At 44.9% G+C, this 20,664-nt stretch overlaps 1 protein-coding gene and 1 long non-coding RNA gene across 5 annotated transcripts in view; one reads left to right on the top strand and one right to left on the bottom strand.

Annotated features, from left to right (window-relative positions):
• The window catches only part of FOXN3 (forkhead box N3), a 383,907-nt gene that overhangs the window by 129,704 nt on the left and 233,539 nt on the right, over positions 1–20,664 (top strand). The gene's annotated exons all lie outside the window — the stretch shown is intronic.
• Positions 16,797–20,664, bottom strand: part of LOC109382663 (uncharacterized) — a 5,098-nt gene continuing 1,230 nt past the window's right edge. For both annotated transcript variants that reach the window (XR_002123961.1, XR_002123962.1), the window contains exons 2-3: positions 18,937–19,049; positions 16,797–18,826 (exon numbers count right to left, since the gene is read on the bottom strand). This is a non-coding gene — a long non-coding RNA (uncharacterized LOC109382663). The remainder of the gene's footprint in view (positions 18,827–18,936; positions 19,050–20,664) is intronic.

Below are 20,664 nucleotides of genomic sequence, written 5' to 3'. Positions count from 1 at the left end.
CTTCCACTTGTTTTGCTCTCTTTAAAACTCCTTGTGTGGTATAACGTTCAATTCAGATGAGTCTGTAAATCAGCACCTTGTTCAGTTTTTCGCAAATAAAGACAGGTCCTTCTATGAATGAGGAATTTTGAAGCTCACTGAAAGATGGCAAAAGGTTATCAAACAAAACGGGCACTATACCATTGATTGATCTTTGTTCTTTATGTAAATAAATGATCTTTGAAAAACATAGACAAAATACATCATGACTTTTCCGACAACCCAATAGTTGTGAAGGGCTCAGCTCCTTGCCTCATGTGGGAATCTAACCGGCAACCTTGGTGCTATGAACCTGTGTTCTACCCGACTTGAGCTAACCAGCCGCCCCCAGATCCCTTTTTAATATGGCTCCAACTTTACCTTTCCAGCCATCGTTTTTGTTATTCCCACGAGTGACCCTTTTGTTCAGATGAGTGGATCTAGTCCATGGTTCTCTGAATATCTCCTTGGTCTTTCTTATGCTGAGCATTTGTTTCACTGCTCCCCTGCAGTAAAGAACAAAGTGGAATGTTCTCCCCCCCCCCTTTTCTTTTTTCTGAAGTCCTACCCATTCTTTTGGGCACTCTTCATATATTTCCTTTAAAAAAAAACCCAACATTTTTTTACTATCCCAGCCTGGAGTGAACTGGCTTTCTCTTATCACATTGCTATCTTCAGTTGGAGTCCCCTGTCTTGTGAGGCTGTGACTAGCTCAGTGCATTGCATATCACAGGGGCTTGATAAGCACTAAATGAAAACAATATGTACCATAAGGCTGGCTAAAAATGGAGTGCTTCCTGTCCCAGCCCTTCTATACCAAAGACAGGACCTCTTACCCTTCAGAAAACAAATAGCCAATTCTTCCTGTCTCTTATTCAAAATGCGCATGTTGGGGTATTAGCTAATTATTTGTCATGCATTTGCTACTCATGACTAATCCTATTTTATGAATGAAATGGAAGCAGAGAGGTGAAAATACTGGCATGACCTCACAGAGCTGAGCCTGTTGGTAGGAAGAGCACTTGAACCCAAGCTTCCTCCTGCTAACTTATTAGGTGACTGTCCTTTTTAAACCATGAGTCATAGGCCAGCAGGAACTTCCGTAAATATTCCGGTGGCTTTTGTCATCCCCTCTTCCTTACTTTGAAGGCTCAGATAATAAATATTTTAGGCTTTGCAGGCTGTGATGGTTTCTTTGCCACTGTTTGCTTCATTCTCTATAGCTAGAAAGTAGCCATAGGCAATCCATAGACGAATGGGTGTAGCTGTATGCCAATAAAAGTTTATTGACAAAAACGGGCAGTTGGCTGAGTTTGGCTTGTAGGCTGTAGTTTGCTGGCCCCCTGCTATAGAAGGCTTTCGTCTCTCTCTTTCCAATGATGGGTTGGAAAGTTAAAGTAGCCATAAAATTTTTCTTATTTGAATACTGAGCAGGCCCTGCAGTTGGGTATAGGCTCATGTGTAAATTGTGTCCGTGGCTGGGAAGACTGGCTAGTAGGATAAAATTGGGAAGTTGTGGATGTTTGAGCAGTAGACTGTGTAACCCATAGTGGAAAGCCAGTCATCCATCAATGTGAGTATTAGTCTCGAGGGAAACTGTGGAGCTTTCAGGAACTAAGCAGCCTGGGCTGTTGCATTGTCACCTCCCACAGCCAGAACGTTCTATCAGGGCCAAAGTCTACCAGCCACAATCCGCAGGCTTCTGTCCCATTTCTCACTTCTGAATGTGGACCCTGAGAAAAGTCAGAATTACGACAAATGTGTTACAACGAGCTTGAGCTTCCTGGTCGTCTCATCACCCACAGCAGTTTTCACTGGTGGCAGAGGGCTAGGAGTGGTGTGATGCGTCTGTGTAGATAGAGGCTGCATCTGTGCATCGTCGGGAAGGGTTACAGGAGAGGATGAGACCTGTGCCCTCAGAGGACCAGGTAGGTTTGAAAAGAAAACATCTACAAACTGTTTATGTGCTCATCCCCTCCCACTCCCCCAGGAACTAGCACATTCTTCAACCAAAGCGGGCTGGAATTTGAGGGTCTTGTCATTAAGGTCAGGCACGTTTATTCTAATCCCCTGTCCTGAGAGTGAGCGCAGTTTGCCCTTTCAACAAAGATAGCGTGAGATCTAGGACCAAGAACAGAAGCGTTTTTCAGAGGCCTTCAAGGAGTTGTGGAAAATATCAGGAAATCCTAATTAATTCCAGGAAAGATTCAGCGGTTTCTTGATAGTTTAAACTATTGTATGAAAAAAAAAGAAAAGAAGGCAAGCTTTCATCGTTTTGCTTAGGAGCAAACGGACCAGTTTTAGGCATTAATGTGAATAATGAGTAAATAGTTCTTTAAGTTGGCTCTTAACTCTTGTTCTATTAGAAATCCTATATATTTTATATAATAATAGTAAGCACCTATATAGCATTTGCCCTATGCCTTGCATCCCTGTAAGTACTTTACATATTTCAATGTGTTTAATTGTCCTAGGAGACCCGTGATATAGGCAGTCTTATATCCCCATTTTACAGGTGAGGACAGCAAGGCACCAAGAAGTCTGACAGCTTGCCCAGACCCTCACAGCTTGACCAGGACTGCACACAGGCTGTGGTGTTAACAGTCCCGCTGTCCAGCCTCTCATCCTTTAAATGGATGTCATGACAGTCAAAAGTATGAGTGTATTCTTGCTCATCGATTCACTGCTTTCCAGAGCAGACCGATCGGTCCCTCAGTCCATCTCTTATTCTGCAAAGGTTTCCAACGCTCACCATCAGGACTCTGCTGTTCAGCTGGCTCAGAAGATAGGGGTGTCCCAGTGGGTCTTTATGGCCAACAGCAGTATTGGGTGAGGTGAAGAGCTCTCTGTGTGATGTCACGTCCATGGACTGACTTCAGCCCAGAAGGGCAGACCTGTTCTGCAAGGGTGCACCTGTGAACTAATCTCACGGGATGGATGTAACAAATCAAAAAGCCCATGTATTAATTTACAGTGAGAAATATTACTGCCTGGCTGTGGTTTGGTAAGCTTGGGAATAAGGAAGGGAAGGTTGAGTGCCATTGGCAAAGTCAAGTGGTCACAGCCCTCTGTGTAACTATATACTGTTGTTCCTGAGATCCGCCAACCTCAAGGCCAAGGTTTCTGCTGCCAGTGTGCTGGGCGGGCCTTGGAAGAGATTTCACCTTGGTGGAATTTGTAGGAGCCTTCAGTACTCTGACCCCCTGCCACATGCATACCACCCAACCCTCTTCCCCCAGCCCACTTCTGGAGGATGCTTTAGTCCTTTAGTTATGTTAACACAATCCACCCTTTGGGTGGGAACTGGGCGGTCTCTCTGGAATTTTGCATATCTATGCCCTAATCTTGCTGAAAGGGGGCCCTTTCGGTTTATAGTTGGTGGGATGTGTAGGGCAGATCTGAGGCTGTGAGGGTGAGTCAGAGCACTGGTATTCCCCAGGACACTGTTTCATGGTGAAGTCAAAGGCCTTGAGTTCCTCTGGTTCCCTGGGCTCCTCTTGGCTGAGCTGCTCTCTGCTTCAAGAAGGTAAGTCACATACTGCCTCGCGGTTTCATCGTTTTAACATAAAATGAGGGGGATGAAAAAATAGAAGGTCCAGTCCTGTGAACAGGGAGGACAGTTCCCAGAGGGTTTTGGTAGTTGGGGAGGAGGGCCTCCGAGGAGGGACCCAGCTCATCAGACACAAAACTGAGTCAGTGAGGAGTTCATCAGACACAAAGCACTGTGCCATTGTCTGGACAACACGGGTGTTCTGAACTCAGAGGGGAGGCCTGGCCCCAGGCTGGGGTGAGACCCTGGGGAGGGACCCTGTCGGAGAGGAAGGGGAGCTGGCCGTTCACCTATTCTCACTCTTGATCCAGGGCTGCCTTTTCTGTAGTCAGACCAGTGCCTGGTCCTCTCTGTGTGTTCCTCCCTAAAGCCGTCAGCGCCCACCGAGGCTTTGACATGTGGACCCACTGTCACTATGATATCTGTCATACTGCAGCCTAATCAGTGTCACCTGAACCATAAATAACATCAAAAGAAAAGGCTGGTCACTGACTAAGAAGCTGTGGCCGGAAAGGTGACCCACTGCAGAGTCCCACTGTTGCCCATTGACAAGGGTTGAACCCTCAGCTCTGCATGAAGTAAAATAAGGCTCTCTCTGCTCCCCGGGTTTGAGAAGCCCCTTTTCCCCAAACTTGATTTGGAAGCTGCTGCAGCAGCCAGAGACCAGGAAGGCACACCTACATCAGAGCCCTTCCTTTTCTTGCCTTGTGGGATGGGCAGGCCAAAAAGCAGAACTGGTAAAGCAGGATGGTACCCTGGCTAGGAGCCCTTTGCATCTGCTGGGTTTAGTTAGTTCCAGCTCTGCCACTTATTAGCTGGGTAACCTTTGGTAGGCTGTTTTAGCCCAGGTTCCTCATCTGTACAATGGGGATAATAGTAACTGCCTCAAATTGCTGTTGGTCCGTGAAAAGCCAGGAGCTTGGCATACAGTAGGCATGCATGGTGTGGATGCAGGCTTCATATGGCCTGAAGCCTGTTCAGTTTTGGGGGGATATAAAATTGTAAATATAAAACCAGGTATAAGAGTAAGCATTTATTTCAAATGAAAGAAAACACAGAAAGTATATGATTAAAAAGCTGACATCCCAAACATCACAAAATCCCAAAAAAATTACCTAACGTCCTTAATTGGCTGTCTCATGTATGCCTGTGTTACATTTTTTGCCCTACATTTTGGGGCTATGTAGTCTTTGATCATTTTTTTCATGATAGTCATTTTAGAATGCCATTTTCTCTCGAGAGAATAGCAAGATAATCCACTCATTCTTCTAGCATGGTTGATTGAGATTTGTTTTTTGATTATTGATAGTTTAGAAAAAAAGAAGTTTTATAGCTTCCCAACTGGTTATTGATAATGTCATGTAAGTTTTTAGGATTATTGTAAAATTTGGGTAAGTTTTCTCAAGTTTCTTTCATATATGAGCTATCAGGTTTCAGGGCATTTTAAGGTTTTCTGTGCATTGACTAATTTTAAAATACTGAAGATGCTCATTGAATACATGTTTGGGGTCCTTCCCAGGGATGTGGAAGGGGCCTGTGTGAGTGAGGGGTGCTGAGGTTTAAACTTCAGTATTTCATGGTAAGTTCTCCCATGAGTACTCAATAAATGTTAACTAGATCATATTTCATTATACTTATTGACACTCACCTTTCTAATTTTATACTTTTAGAATTACTAAGGAATATATTCTCACTGACACTAAATATAATCTTAAATTAGTCAAATTTGTGCAACAGTCATTCACTCATTCAGTAGCATTTGTTGACTGTCTATTTTGATCAACCTACCTCACATTGATCATTGGGAACGTTTGATGACATAAAGCAGATAAAATACAGCTCAATTTCTTCAGGTAGTAACAGCTACTATTAAAGAACAAAATTCCACTGAGTGCATTTGAAAATCTCATTGGCTTTATTAAACGATTCTTCAATTGGGCAGCACCCCATCTAGCAACTAGAAAGGAGCTTCCAAAAGTTGTACAAGATGAAAGGTTTTTCTAGGTAGAAACTGGGTGGGAAAAGAAAAGTTACTGGCAAAAGAAAAGATTGTTCAGGCACTGGCGCCTTTCATTGGGAGAAGGTAGGGGTCTTACCAGGCTGATGACCACACTAGTGGTGATCAGGAAAATCCTGACTGGTTTGTCACATTCCTGGGAGGGACTGAAACTTCAAATAAGTCTTGGTTTACTGACCTGGGGGCTAGTGACTCCACCTTGGGCCTGTTGTTTGTTTGTTTGTTTCTTTCTTTCTTTTTTAAGACTACAGTGTGCTCTGTAAAATTAGCCATTATGACTGTCATCACCTTGCCATCAGCACCCAATCTGGGGTGAGGCACTTGGGGATATAAAGCCAAGACATTGTCCCTCCAGGAGGTTGGAATGGGCCCAGCTGCTGTTCAAACTTGGAGACCTAAGAGGGAATCACAATTTGTCTCAAGTTCTAAAATAGACTTGTCCTTCCCCCATTAGCCATGAGTTCTCTACAGTTCATCTCCATTCGTGAATTCTCCATTCATCAATAATATCCTATTAATAGGGCCACATTTACACATGAAGCCATACTTTTCAAGTGCTCAGTGATAATATTTAATTTCACATTTTTCTCCCAAATCTTTTTATTCTTATCAAGTCCAGTCACTAAATTTGTCGAAATATGGTTTTCTCTGTTTTATAATGTTAAAGACTACTATAGCAGAAATATCCTTGGACAGGCAGTCAAGAAGTTGGATCTGCCAGTAACTCTGCGTGGGTATCTGTTGGGATGCTTTGGGTTGCAAATGACAGAAAAACCAGCTCAGTGTCTAAACAACAGAGGACGTGTGTGGTTGGCTGCTGCCCTGAGTCCTGGCGGGACCTGCCCCGTTCTTGGGCACCAGTCCAGTGCCTCTGTAGCTGATGATGGGGTCAGTCCCACCCAAACCACAAGGCTGGGAAATTTGGGGCGCTGTTGGGAAGGAAGAGGAGAAGAATAGATGCTAGAGAGGAAACTACCAAGCTGCATTCTGACACGTGGCCCTGTCATTTCACTTCCCTGGGCCTCAGTTGCCTCATTAAATTAGGGGCTTGCCCAACATCATTAGTGAAGTCCTTCCTAGGGGTAACCTTGAAGATTTTATTTTCTTTTTACATTAATTGGTTTTTGTAATGAAGACACAAACCTTTGCTGGCCAGTGCTGTCAAGCCAAGAATGTAGTTAGTAAACAGATCGCTCTGTTTAAGATTGAATGATAAGTCAGGCCAGTCAGCCATAGTGCCTTTCTTCCTACCCACCGAGGTACAGATTTTGATCTAGAAGAAGGAGCAGTGGAGGATATGAGGGAGGAGCCCGAGAAAAGGCATGTAAAACCTGCTCTGACTTGGTAAGCACGTTGGCTGCACAGCCAGTGGAACTTGGTTCATTCACAGGAGGCCCGGAAGGTCTGGGCAGGGTTTGTTTTTCTTACCATAACCCTTCGAGGCTCTGCTATGATGCCGGTGTCACCAAGAAGCCAAGAGGTTTGATCTGGTTTCAGAGGGAGCCGGAATTGGCAAAGGCCAGAGCGAGCCTCTAAACGGCAGTGGAATCAGATCCCTTTGGATAGCTGAGGGTTTCTCGAGAATGAAACCACAGACCTCAGCCTTCTCCTTCCTCCGCTTTATATGGAGTCCTTGGCTCGTCTTGAGAGGAATTTCCAGTAGCAGCACCAGGAAAGCTTTCAAGGAAGCACCTGAGGGGGGTGGTTTGTGAGGAACAAACTCTTCGGCTTTGGTACCAAAGTCAGTTGGGGAGTGCCATGGACGTGAAGATGACATGGGTGCTAGAGGTGGCAATGAGCTATGGGAGCATGTCATCCCTCTATCTCCAGTGCACAGGCTCTGGAGGGCCTCTGGGGCATGGGGCTGCTTAGTAGGGGAGTTTTACCCTCCTGTCCAGGGTATATGGGGAAAGTTAATTGGATTAGTGGTACAGTCAGTATATTTTCATTGTGGCTGGCTAATTATTTTATTTTATTTTAAAGATTTTATTGGGGAATTGGGGAAGGGGAACAGCCAAGTTGTTGTCCTTCAATCTTAGTTGCAGAGGGTGTAGCTAGCTCAGCTCCAAAGTCCAGTCGCCATCCAGCCGCCCATCTGTAGCTTATGGCTGCTCAGCTCAAGGTGCCATGTTCAATCTTAGTTGTGGGTGGGCGTAGCCACCATCCCATGTGGGAATCGAACCGGCAACCTTGTTGTTAGGAGCACATGGTTGGCAGCTCAGTGGCAGCTCAGCTTGGGCGCAGCTCACTGGCCCATGTGGGAATTGAACTGGTGACCCTGTTGCTCAGAGCTCGTGTTCTTAACCAACTGAGCTACTCTGCCGGCCCCCGTGGCTGGCTAATTTTTTAACGTATTTATAGAGTTGGCCAGGGTTAATCTGTACCTTGACCTAACTCTCTGTAATAAAGCTTTTGGGAAATAGTTCTAGGGTGGTGGTCAATGGCGTTTCTAAACTGGGAGACAATATCCACCTAACTGTAAAGTGTCAGAGAAACAGTTTGAAAATGGTTTCTAGTCAAATGTTTGAGATTTGGAAGTATTAGCTTGAAGAAAAACCATCAGATCTTTATCCCTGTGACTGTAGGATATTGAAAAAAAGGTTCATTTGTGGGATTAGGGGAGAGTGGAGGTAGGGATTGGAGAAAGCGTAGATTGCTCTGTGGGCGCATTCAGAGCTGCCTATTCCTGCTGAGGGACTATTCAAATGGGAGATGGGGACAGATTGGGAGTTGCGATCCTGGCTTCTGGAGTTGTTCACTATCATGAGGATTCCACCCCCCAAAACCTTTGTGTTTCACTATTCAGATAGGAGCAGAGTGCTGGTGTGTGACCTTTGCCCTGGGTTTTTTTGGTATTTTATAAATATGTTTGTCCATATTTATATGGTGTCCATTTCTGTGTGAGCATAGGGAGCTAAGCCTGTGAGAATGGGGGGGGGGGCATAGCCTGTCTCTAAGGTTTGTGGCCCATTTGAAAAGTGCTACGCAAACACCAAATCAAACAAACCCCCAAAACTGTGACAAAGAAGCCCAAGAAGTAGATTATAAGCAGCAAGTTACACTCCTTGGAAATTGGAAATCTTGGAAATTGCATCTTGGATAGTATAAGTAAGTAGGAGAATGTAGTGGGTCAGAGGGTGGGCTCTGCAGGCCATAGAGATATGAGGTCTTAACTTTCCGTTTCACCTTTACGAGCAACCAATTGTTGACTACTGGCAAATGACTTAATTTCTCCAAGCCTTAGTTAGTGTCCTCATCTGTAAAAGAGGATGACAGCACCCCAGCCATTACCTTTGACCCTCCTTAGGAAAATGAGAAATAGGGTGCTTTTAGGACCGTCTCTGGACAAGTCAGGTTTCCCACCAATGAAGGGAGCGGCGAACCTCTGTCTGCCAGACATGTTACCAGGGAAGGACCCACGTGTTGCTTAGTTTCAAAGCAGTACTGTGTCCACACCCTTCCACAGAGAGGTGACAGGAACCCAGCTAAGGGAGAGGTGCAGAGCAGCCGAGACTTCAATGGCATGCCATTGTAGGTAGACCTTTCCATGTCTTTGGCTGGAACTGGGTTTTTACATGTAGTTTGGTTTAAAACACAACAAAACTGCAAGAACTCTTGCACCGAGGACTGAAAGAAGGGATGGCTTCTTACTAGATACAGACGCGTGGTTAAAAAAGCATGCTAAGCAGGCGAAGGCCAGCCAGATTGCTGTCGGTAGGTGGCAAAGTACTTCGCTATAAATATTGCAGGACTCCTGTTTCTCTACTTGCAAGAAAAATTGCTTTGCATTTCAGACAAGAGCCGAGGCTGGACAAGCCTGTAGTTCATGTGCAAGAAACTAAAAACAACGGGGAAAATTTTCCTTAAATGGAGTCAGAGCTTTGGCCCAGGCTCACTTTGAAGTGAAAGCCCTGGTCTAATTTGCCTTCCATGCATTATTTCTCATATATTATGCAAGATCCCTGGGCCCAAGACCATTCATTTTTTTCCTCTTTCCCCCTCCCCCCCCCACCCCCACCCTTGTAATCTCGAGGTGTGTGCAGGGTACAGCTCAGCTTCAGACCGGTCTGCTTTCACTTTTGGTTAGTCAGAACCTCCATCTGGCGGTATTTGAATATGAGTGTTTTCTGTGGCTTTTCTGTGGCTCCTTTTCAAAGTATTCAAAGCAGTTTAAAAATACATAATGTTCAGCGATCTGACCAAGAACTAATGTAAGTACTTATTTGGGGACTATTTTTAAGAGAAAAGAAAATTGATTAGATTTGATTCTTAACTCTTCCTACGTCTTGAAACTAGATTAAAAAAAAAAAAGGTTTAAAAAAGATGGGACTGCTTCTCCAGTCAGGATGCTTGCAGTAGTGGCAGTAGTAGCAAATAGCACAGTTTATGAAAACAGAAGAGCTAAAATTCTTTATTTAATATTAAACAGGAAACTGAAAGTTGTCTGCAGCAAATGTGGTGGGTTTTCAACAAACCTGCTGCTGGCTTTATCTGTGCGGAAAAGCCTAAATGAGACATTTCTCCTTTTTTTTTCTGTTCAGATTGTGAGTGTTCATGAAAATCTTAACCAAAACGTAACCGTGGGAAGCAGGTTCTGTATTATCAGGTTTTGAAGCAACATGTTGCCACTAGAACCAAAGGAAATTGGGAAGCAAATTTGCAAACCCCTCAAAGAGTGGAAAAGGCTTTGCAATTTTGTCTCACCATTGTGCAGTGCTATCTGTCACTCATCCAACATGTGCCTATGAATATTTTTCTGAAGACCTGGGCTTCATTTTAAGGTCAGCCTTCAATTTCTAGAGAATATAATTTGCTGCTATTTTTAGGGCATCATGATTGCTCGTAATAACTAATGGAAAAAAGAAAAACTCAACGGAGAAATAAATGTGGAACAGCTGTGTCTGCTTAAATTTGATTAAAGGCAGTAAAAAGAAAGTAAACAGAAGAATGAATGTGACAATACATGAGGGAGAGACAAGTATCCCCCTCATTGTGAAAAGTTTTACAGACATAACTGGTTCTACCTCGAAGGCTGGTGTCGTCTGTGTTTAAAGTTTACTTTACTGTTTGTCTTGAGTGGGATCAGTGTTGTAGTGAATAATTTATAGCCAGCATGAATGAGCTCATTAGTCACCTTTTCAGACTTTAAATGAGTTTTGTGGTTGTCATTACTCGAGCCTTCTGTTCAGCTGCCGAACAAAATGACAGTTTGGCAGTTGGCTGCCTTGTCGTGGGGCAGCCTGCTCCCCTCAGGTCTGTGCTGCTTTTGTATTCCATTGAAACCTTTCCTTTCTATCCCTGTGCTGGTCCTGGGACTCTCACATTGCAGATGCCTTTTGCACCCCAAGAAGTTTTTTGGGGATTAAAAAAAAAAAATCTTTCAGTTGTGTCTGCCAAAGAGAAAGAAGTAGATGGAGTGAGCTTTTTCCAGCAACTGCTGTGTATTATGCCCTTTGTGTTTGGTTTGATAGTTAAGTTATACAAAAGCAGCAAGCTGGGGAGTCCGTGCTGAGTGGCTGAGCCAGGCTCTCACAGGGTGGCAGGCATGGCAGGCAAGGGGATGTCCCTGGAGTTTGGACGGAGAAGGGTGTTTCAGAGTGGGTTTGCATGATTACAGTCCTGAACATCAATATGACGTGAGTGTGTGTAGCTGAAGAAGCTTACTCGAGCAATTCGGCCAGGTCAGATTTCCAGGCCCAAGGAAACCACATTTTTCTTACGAAGGGGTTGACAAGATGACCTTTCAGCATCCCAGCCGACTCAGGGGTCCAAGTCATTGGGAATGACCATTACTTCTTTCCCATGTCCATGTCTTCCCAGCTTAAATCATTAAGAGACAGCAAACTGTTGCAGCTGTCTGCTCACTATGCCCTTGGAGACTTGCCTGTAGAGACAGCCAGCAGGGAGGCTGGTAGGGGGAAAGGCGAGCCTCGACATGCCACCAGCAGGTGGGATTTCTTTGGAATGGATGTCTTGAGATTCATCCCTTCCTTTGAACCTGGCCTGGGCAGCCTCCAGAGAGCTCTTGATATCCACTCTCTGGGACAGGATTCCATCTGGAAGTCCAGGACATCATGGCGTGCCCACTTTGGCCCTCAGGTAGGTTCTGCTGCCACTCCTGGTGCATGGATGCTTGCCTGGGGTGTCTCAGCCAACCGCCTGGACCCCTGTCCTGAAAGCTCTTTGACGTTGGCTATGAGCAACAGGCACTAAAGGCTGCCGTCACCAACGTGGGCAGCACCCCCTTCTGGGATCCATATTGTTAGACAGCTGGTAGAGCACTGGGTGAGGCGTGTAGAAAAGATGCTCAGTATTCCTCTGTGGAAGAAATGCCAACTTACAAAGGATGCCTGGTTGTTTGGGGGCCAAATCTTTGAAGCCAGGCAGTCACATGTCTGAGCACAGAGAATTGAGGTGCTGTTAATTGCACCCACAGCAATCCCTGTGGCTACTTCCTTTCCAGCCGAGCTTGAGGTCTCCCATGCAGTAATGCCTGCACCTGAATCACAACATTAAAGGCACACGAGATGCTGTTTTTGGAAGCAATGGGGTTTCAAGACAGGACATGTTGGTAAAATCCACTATCCAAGAGAGGAGAAAAGACATCAGGTTTGGCTGTCCTAAGAAGGTGAATAAGTTGCTAATCCCCCCAAAAAGAACTTTGTACAGCAGGGAAATATGTTGATAATATTTTAATCTGTGTGCTGTTTCCCAGAGAGTTCATCAAATTGGGAGCTTTTACTTTGTTTTAAAGAGACAATCTTAAAGAGAAGAATTGTTTTCTTTCACATCCCTCTGAAAAAGAAAGATGAGAGAAGTTATTTCTTGGCACGGTTACGACTTTGGCAGACCTAGCCACTGAAACCCAGGAGACTGTGGTACTTGGTGTACTCGCTGAAGAGAAGAAAACAATAAGAGCTCTTAAAAACTTTGCAGGAGGAAGAGGTTGATTCTACTTTTCTGAAGAAAATCTGTATAGTTATTCGACACCAGCTTGAGAGAAGGCTGAAAGGGAGCGATTTATTTTTCTGTTAAGCAATCCATATTTTTTGATGACCACTGTGCCACGTGCTGTGAACAGAGAAAAAAGTATAAGGTATGGGCCTTGCCCTCCAAGGAACTTACAATCTGTTTGACACTCCGTATCTACTTGATTTATTTTTTTATTAGAAAAGTACACTGGACCATATTGATTATAAAACAAAAGTTGAACTTTGGTTTTTTGCAAGTAGTGCCTTTTCATTCAGTTCTAAAGTCCCCTTTTCCTTCCTCCTCCTTTATTTTCTGGTCACAGTTTTTCCTCCCTGGAGCGCCACTGCTCTTGGCCTTCATGTCTTTGAGCCCCACGAGGTTCTATGAGAAGTCAAGTGCTCTGGACTGGTCTGAAGCATCCCTTGAGTGCCACCTGGAACATGGCTCCAAACTCTAGAGCCAGACTGTGTGGATTCAAACCCCAGCCCCATCACTTACCAGCTGTGTAACCTTGGGCAGGTGGCTACCCCTCTCTGTGCCTCAGGTGCCTCATTTATAAGATTGGCACAATAATCGTATCTGTCTCACACGGTTAATGTGAGGCCGAAACGACTGAATATTTTCAGAGCTTTAGAAAACTGTCTGGTACTAAGTGCTATTTAAGTGTTTGTTAAATACAGTTGATCTTCATTAGTCGCAGAGTCCATATTTGCAAATTTGCGCACTTGCTGAAATTTATTTTAACCCCCAGATCAATGTCCATGGGGCTGTCACTGTCACGTGGACATATGTAGAGTGACAAAAATTTGAGTTGCCCGATGCCCACGTTCCCTGCTGAGCTTGAGGAAAGCAGTGATCTGCCTGCTGGTTCCAGCTCTCCTTCTGTCAGTGTCCCTTCCATGGTCTATTTACTTCGTGGCATGGTGTTCTGTGCTTTCTGTTGGTGATTTTGCTCTTTGAAATGGCACCCAAGTTTAATGCTATGGTGGTGTTTAGTGTTCTAAGCTCACGAAGGCTGAATGCCTTGTGGAGAAAAAGACATGTGTTAGGTCAGCTTCATTCAGGAGGCGTGAGTTGTAGTCCGCTGGCCAGGAGCTCAATGTTAATACATCAACAATACATGTTAAATAAGGAGTCTTTCAAAGGAAACACAGAGATAATAAGGTTATGTTTGGATCAGTTAACGAAAATCTTATGACCAGCAGCTCTAGGAACCTAATCGTGTATTTCCTCTAGGAGCAATGGTTCAGTATTTTCTCATTCATTGCTTGTGGAGACTTCATAGAACACAGCTAGCTACCTTGAATAATGAGACTTGACTGTAGATGAATGAAGTCCAAGAGCTCAGAGTGGCAGCCTCTTCTAGGGCAAGCTCCCGACTGACTGCAGGGGATCTCTCTGGAAAGACAGAAGCAGCAGAAATAGTTCTGGCCATGTGGAGTGCCTCAGCTGGGCACAGATTTTCTATCAGATTTGCAAAAAAGATAACATGTAACCACATTTGGTCTCTTATAAGCATACATTGTTATAGAAGAGCCATCTGGAAATAGTAAATGTTCCCCCCTCCCCTACAAATTCCTAATTCAAGAGTATTTCCCTTCATCTTCGAACGTACATAAGAGTTGGTAGAGAAAGTTTGATACTCAAAACCTGTAAATTGAAAGCTTTTATACACCCAGACAATAGACCTCATAGTGTAGGGTATAATGTTGGTTATACTTAGCAATTCTCCTGTTTGCTGGGCGCACTGGTCTTTTCAGAAGGGGATCATTTTGTCCCTTCTGATTGAAAAGATGACAAAAAGCTTCAATTTGGTGAAAAGCTTTGACAACATATTTATTTCCACCCCTCCCCCCCCCAAACTCTTACTTTATGAAATGTTTGCAAATTGTTTCACACATACAGCCTATGAGAATGTGAAAGTGATTCAGAAAAGGGAACACTTGACTTAAAAGGACTGGAAAACGTAAATGGAAGGGAACAAAGGGAACCTGGGGCAGTGTGGCCCACAGAATACAATAATAGGCCTCTAGCCTCTGATTTCGGCAATTTCCAGGTTTTCACGACTTTAAACAATGTCTCAGCAAACACTCTCCTCAGTACATTGTTGCATATTTCAGTGCATTTGTTCAGTACATAATGAGTGTCTTCTGTGTATGTCAGGCACTGGAGTAAGTCCTAGTGTACACTGCTGAATAAAATAAGCATGAGTCCTACTTCCCCAGAGCTTATTGCCTCATGGGGTAGGCAATCTGGTGGGGAAGTTAACTAGGATGAATTAATTCCTAGAAGTTGGAAATTTAGGGTCAATGGCTATGCTCTTTTAAGTGTTAATTCATCTTGTCAGATGACGCTCTTGAATAGCTGTACCAAATCCCACTGGTCCCGACACCCACACCAACATCGGTATGGTTATTCTTTTTAAGTCTGTGCCAATCTGATAGATGAAATGAGATATCACACTTGCAATTTGCATCGCTTTGTTTTCACTGAGGTTGAGCATCTTTTCATGGGCATATTACCATTTTTGTTCCTCCTTTTGTGAATTTGCCCTTTTGTAATTAGGGTGATTTTTTTTTTCCCCTCATTGAACTGGGTTATAAATTTAAAATATTAATCCTTTTTCATATATATATTTCATATAACTATTTCTTCATTTTTGGTTAACTTGATTTATGACCTCTGGTACTACACACAAATTTTATATTGTTATGCAGTCAAATATGTCAATATTTTCCCCTTTGATTTATTTATTTAACAAAAATAGTGCTAAGTGCCAGGGCACTGTTATATGTTTTTCACAAATATTATTTAATCTTCAGTACAACCTTATGAAGTAGGTATTGCTGTTAATCCCACCCCGAACACACACATTTTTTTTTTTTAAGATGAAGCAACTAGGTAGAGAGAAAGAAGCTGAGTACTTTGACTAAGGTTACCTAGCTAGTAAGTGGTAGAGAATATGAACCTAGTCCCAGGGTCTGATGCTAACCACGGTGCCCTACCACCTCTGGCCGTGACATACGCTGTGTTTGTTTGTTGTTGCTTTATAAATGCTCACGGAGTCTTCCCCAATCCTGGAGGGCAAGTGCCATGTCTTTGGTTTCTCCTGGTTCCTTCCCAGACCCCTCCACACAGTAACTGGGCATAGAGTGGCTACATGCCTAATAAATCCTTGTTGACTGAATGAATTGACTAAATCTGGATTCTGGGTCATCAGCTCACACTTGTGTTTATGCTCAAAGAGGAGTTGACAGGTTCTATATTTCCATTTTGCCTCCAGCCAGCGACTTGATAAGCTCAAGTTTGGTTGGTTAGAGCACCTGAGATAATAATGCACATCACCCCACTGGTTCAGCTGTATTTTCCCTCCCCACACACCCTTCCTTCCCTCTTCAAGGAAACTTCCCGGCTGTATTCCCTGTTGCAGAAATTCTAATAAGCCTTTCCCAGGCTACCCTCAGAACCTGTCACAGAGGCACCAAGAATGCACAAGAGGAAAACCCCCAGAGAGGTTGATGCTTGGCCAAGTCTGAAACTCACCAAGAGGTGAGGGTCTTCCAGTTGCGGTGCGGGGCATTTTCCTGCTGCATTGACAAGAAGGAAGTAAGGAGGTGGGTTTTTTTTGTTTTTGTTTTTTTTGTTTTATCATTACAGAGAGCAGTCTCATGTTATCTCAAAGAGACTCTTAGTCACCCATGATTAAGGAGTTATCTTTGACCATCGTCTCTCCCTTTCTTCTCATATTCAATCATTGGACAAATCCTCTTACTTGTTCCTTTGAAGGCTCTTGTGCATTCACTTTTTTCCAGTCTCAGTGACTTTTCTGTAATTCACTGGGTCTCAAAGTATGGTCCATGGGTCAGCAGAGGCAACCATCACCTGGGAGCTTGCTTGTGAGAGATGTGAATTCTCAGGCCCCATCCTGGACCTACTGAATCAGAAACTCGGGGGTGGGGTCCAGCAAGCTGTGCTTTAATAAGCGCTCCAGGTAATTCTGAGGCACGCTCAGGTTTGAGAACTACTGCTTTAACAGAAACCACTCCCTCTTTATTATTAGGATATTATAAATCTAATAGGTGTTCATTGTAGAAAATTTGGAAAATATAGACAAGTATGAAAGAAGCAGGCAAAAAAAAAATCCCATGACTACCACTCAGAAGGAACCACTATTTTAATATTTTAGCATTTTTTTCTAACTTTAAAACAACACATGAAAAAATAATCTTTATTCTCCTTTGTATGGGTTACTGCAATGCTTTTTGAGTGGTTCTGCCTGCTTTTGGTCTTCCATTTTCTCTTTTCTTCTCCCAAAATTCATCCTGGATCCATGATCTCCTCCTCCCCCTCCCCCTCCTCCTCTGAATTGAAATATACTTGACATACAACACTGTGTGCAAGTTTAAAGAGTACAATGTATCGATTTATTTATGTTGCAATATGATTGCCATTGTAGCCTTAGCTAACACCTTTATCATGTCACATAATTACCATTTTTTGAGTGTTGGGAACAATTAAGATCTAGTCACTTTGCAAGTTTAATGTTTATAATACAATTTTGTTGTCTATAATCACTGTACTGTGTATTAGGTCTCCAGGACTTATCTATCTACTAGTTGCAAGCCATTCTTCTTTTTAAAAGCATGTTTCTGATAGTGCAACTTCTTGGACCCAAAAATATTTAATGGTTCCTCTTGTCCTCTGAATTAGTGCATATAAACTGCTCACCTAAGCATTCAAGGATATATTGTGATATGGTGTTTCCATTCGTACCCACTAATATGCGTGTTCCATAAAGCACAAAAACCTTGTATCTGTGGCACCTAACATAGTCCCTTGGTAGGCACTCAGTTCTAAGTATTTGCTCAATGAACGAATGCATCTTCTAATCCATCAGGTCGCATCTGATATATCTACATGTGCCATTCATTTCTCCTACCTGGAACAGCATATGCCTGGGACCCATCCTAGGAGATTCTGATCCCTCAGGTGTGGCATCCTGGGTATCCCTGGTAGAGAAGCTCAGGTTTAGAGCCCCATTTCCACCCATCTTTATTAGATATCCTCTATCCAAAGTTATCTCCCTCCCCTCCCCAGTCCTGTTGTACCAGGTGGTTCCACCATGCCCCTTGCTCTCAACTCTTAGGAGGGGAGAGCAGGAGAGAGGGGTCACCTGACTCAGGCTAAGCCAATCAGATGATTTCCCTGAGAATTTGAACTATGTAGTGGAAGACTGAGGCAGTCTGAAGGTGGTGGGTGCTAAAGTCAGAAGGTCCTTTGGACTTTGTGCTAGCAGCCATGTGTGGTCCTAAGCCAGCAGAGAAAGCCAACCTGCAGGGAGCAGATATAGAGAGGTAGGAAAGACAGTGTGGAGAGAGGAACTACCTGATGCTTTCTCAGTTTCTGTGCTGCCTGCACGGGACTGACCCAAGTTCTCTCTTATGTTCCAGTTTGAAGGATCTTTGATCAGGAGACCCATCTTTCCAGGCCTGCCTCAGATTCCTCCTCCTTTTTGACAGTTCCTCAGGTCTTCCCACCTACTGCAGACACCCTCTCACTACTCATCTATTCAGTTATTACTGCCTCGAGCTGGTGTACAGGGCTTTACTCTGAACTATTCCATAAATAATCATATTGGCCAAATAACCAGTGATGGGTAGGGGCTTTAATGTTCCAGGGCAGAGAAGCATGTTGGAGACGAAAGCACAAAACATCAAAAGGGGCATTCCTCTCCACAGAGGAGGAGCCTCAGGTCCCACGCTGACTGGGGACTGACCGGGCTGGAATCTGGGTGCTCCTGCTCCTAGATACTTATGTGCACTCCGTCCCCTATCCAGACGAGGCTGCAGAATGGTCCCATCAAGTCCCCATTCAGGAAATAAGTGTAGCTCATAGTGAGCTCTAAGGCACACATAAGGTTCTGCTGCCAAATGTGTTTTTAAACACTTCTACTTGTTTCTTTGAGACTTCTCAGGGTCTAAGGCACAAAGATACTTTTTGAAAAGTTCGAGACGGGAACTGAGAACAAGGTTGTTCCTAAATGAATTTGGCCCCTGCACCTTTTTGCCAGGGAGCATGTCCCAGAGCTGGGGTTCTATAGAATTATAAGGTGGAAAAGCCACGCTAAGCTTTCCTGTGGCTTTTAGGAGAGGTCTGGATCCCCCATTTCAGACAGACAGACAGACAGGCAGACGGACATGTGCATTCTGCTCTCCACATCAGTCAGGGCGGGTCCATCACTTCAGGGTGCTGCCTTTCCACATCTCCTCCTACATTTGTAATGGGAGAGAGAAATGAACAAGTATGCTTGAGAATGGAAGAAATAAAAAAAAAAACACACGCAAAGGAAAAGAGAGGTGAGCTAATAAAAGCAGCTTACCTCACCATACTCCACCCTCTGCTTATGGCTTCCCCTGGCCCAGGACTTGCTTGCTGATCTTTTAAGTTTTTGTCCACCTAAGATGGCTGGTTCAGTCACTGGAGGTTAACAGCCTGCACGGAGAGTTTTAAGAAGGACATGTTCCATGTGCAGTAACCTTCAGCTCACATCCTCTCATCTTACACCCCGAGGAAGAAGGAAAGTGCTGGGGTGAAAAGAACAGGCCGCCTGTGCTTAATGTAAAGAGATTTCTAGCCATGGTGTAAGTGTGGTTGGGGAAGGGGCGGGCTGGTAACTGATGATGGAAGGGGGACTATTCCTCACCCAGCCTGTAAGGTGCTAGGACAAAGGTCTCTCATTTTGGTTCCTTTGATGGGACATTGAGCACGCTAAACTGATATGCTGATGAGGGGTGGGACCTGCACCAGACCCAGCTCCTGTCCTGGTTTTTGTTAGACTTCAGAGATGATCTAGTTTGTTTCTCTTACCTCAGAGTTTTTGCTTGGTGGCTTAGGGTAGGTCACATCAAGTGCTCAGTAATTAATGGGGTGGGACTGACTGACCTCAGGCTGCCCCTGAGCCTCCCCCTCTGAGTCATCTCCTGATTGGGATTTGCCATCGTTACTGGTAAGTAAGGAGGCCTGTGGTGAATGTCCTTGCTCAAGATTTACCACCCACCATCTTGAAGCTTTGTGAGGGGGAATGACTCTTAGATTGATTGGGGTTTCCTTATTTTTTAAAATTAAAAAAAAAATAAAAAATTCAGACTCCTGTGGGACTTTTCTCCACCTTTGGCTAGGTTTCAGTGTACTGAAGGCTAGAGGGGTTTCTGAGGGAGATCACTCCCCACCTTATTGGTTTTTTTTCCCCTGTAGTTTTCAGATAGCTCAAAATGGCCTGTCCACTGGCTCAGGTGAGTTCAGGTAGGGGTGGCAGGAGTGACTTGGACTTCTCTTCTGTGGAGGAACCTACTGATTTGGCTACCTGGGAGTGTTGTGCAATCATATTTTTATTTATGTCGCCACCAGGGTGTCCTGTTGGACTCTCCTTTCATCCTCTCTAAAGGCAGCCTGCTTGGTGTGGCTTGAGCAGTGGGCGGCTGTTCTTTGGAGCTTGATGACTTGGAGTGGTGGCTGTGTCCTTTGCTGGGTGGTCTGCAAATTGTCGGGTTCTTGAGAGCTCAGAATGTGAAGGAGGTGAAGCTTGTTTTCGCTAGAGGTTTAGAAGTAGGTCGGGGCCTTGAGCTCAACACGCTGGAGGAGGCCCCACCGGCGTGGCCTTTAGGGACAGGCCTCTTGCTCTGTAGTCTGTAATGGCCACCCTCCCTCCCTTGGCAGACAGGCGCCGGCAAACGACTGGAGGAGCGGCCACCTGAGCCGGAGGCTGCAGCGCCTTTGTGCCTTCCCTCCTGGGGCACGAGGTGGGCCCTGGAGGATGGCTGGGGACAGCCCTGGGAGTCCCGCCAGGGCGCCTTAGCTGGGGAGAAGTGGCATCTCTTCTCCCCCTCGCAAGCCTCGCCTGCATCGTAATTCTTTTTATTTTTACTTTCGAGCCATGTAAGGCGTGCAGATGGGGCAGCAGCGTTCCGGCGACGCGCTGCCAGCGGCTGGAGCTCGGGGAAGAGACCGGCCCCACCGGCCCCGTCGCCCACGGGCGCGGGCGCTCCGGGTGGCGGGGCCCCGAGCGGGTCCCCCCGGCCCAGCGGCGCCGCAGCCGGCGAGTCCTGGC

The sequence above is a fragment of the Hipposideros armiger genome, unplaced genomic scaffold, assembly GCF_001890085.2.
Source record: "Hipposideros armiger isolate ML-2016 unplaced genomic scaffold, ASM189008v1 scaffold_67, whole genome shotgun sequence".
NCBI lineage: Eukaryota > Metazoa > Chordata > Mammalia > Chiroptera > Hipposideridae > Hipposideros > Hipposideros armiger.
This window is presented reverse-complemented; position numbering and strand designations above follow the sequence as displayed.